Source organism: Onthophagus taurus, chromosome 1 (assembly GCF_036711975.1).
Source record: "Onthophagus taurus isolate NC chromosome 1, IU_Otau_3.0, whole genome shotgun sequence".
Taxonomy (NCBI): domain Eukaryota; kingdom Metazoa; phylum Arthropoda; class Insecta; order Coleoptera; family Scarabaeidae; genus Onthophagus; species Onthophagus taurus.
Window position 1 is genome coordinate 26,057,339 of NC_091966.1, and position 977 is coordinate 26,058,315.

The 977-nt window shown below is 30.1% G+C and overlaps 1 non-coding gene across 1 annotated transcript; it reads left to right on the plus strand.

Annotated features, from left to right (window-relative positions):
* Positions 1-399: 399 nt before the first annotated feature.
* LOC111421961 (U5 spliceosomal RNA) lies at positions 400-522 on the plus strand. The gene has a single exon (XR_002707264.1). It is a non-coding gene; the product is annotated as a U5 spliceosomal RNA (small nuclear RNA).
* The last annotated feature ends 455 nt before the right edge of the window (positions 523-977 follow it).

Sequence of the window (977 nt, forward strand, 5' to 3'; positions counted from 1 at the left end):
AAAGTAACTTTAAAAAAATCAATTAATAATTTAAATTTAGAAAATTATAAAAAGCTTTTATAACGATTTCACAACAAAAATAATAAATTGAAGCGTGGAATTAAAAAGAACCATAAAAAGTATTTGTATAAAATGGCGATAAAACTGATAAAATTGGTAAATACATGAAACTGTCTCCGATGATTCATGATTAATTAATCTTATACCAATGCGATAGTAACGATCTCAATGCACATAAAATTTACGATTACTTTTGATTTACTATTGTGTAGAAATATATACGCGTAAATCCGTTAGATATACCCATAGTACGCTACTTCGAAACAGATGGCGCTTAACATGTCTGGTTACGATGATATTGAAATAGTAGTCTAAAAAACGAACCCAGCCCAGCAAGCGTCACTCTGGTTTCACCTCAATGCGAATAAATCTTTCGCCTTTTACTAAAGATTTCCGTGGGGTGGAACAACTCAAATGAGTCTATAACCAATTTTTGAGAGTCCCAGCTATATTTTTAGCAGGGACAACAATATTAATTTAAACATAAATAAGGTAGTACTTAGATTTAGTTGTTCCAAAACAACTACCGTAAAATCTGATATTTTTGCAGTTCGAGCACAAAATAGCCAGAAAAGACAAACAGACCTTCCCACCGAAACTCATTTTTATGCACATGTGCGGCTACGCCGTATGGTTGGCGTTTATTTACATCTGTCTTACCACGTTCGTTTGTTGAAATTGTTTTGATTGCGAAAGTTTTTCTTTGAGTTATAGTTATTTAGTGTTTTATTCTATTTTTTCTTACATTTTAAAGTAGTATAAGTTTTTTCTTCTCTTTTTAGTTTTTCTTCTATTTTTTTAATAACAGTTTTTTAGTGTATTATACAGCATACAAAATTTCCTTCTACTATAATTGCTAATTTTTAGATTTCCAATGTAGACCGGACCCAGTGTAAAATTTTAAATCGTAAATAATT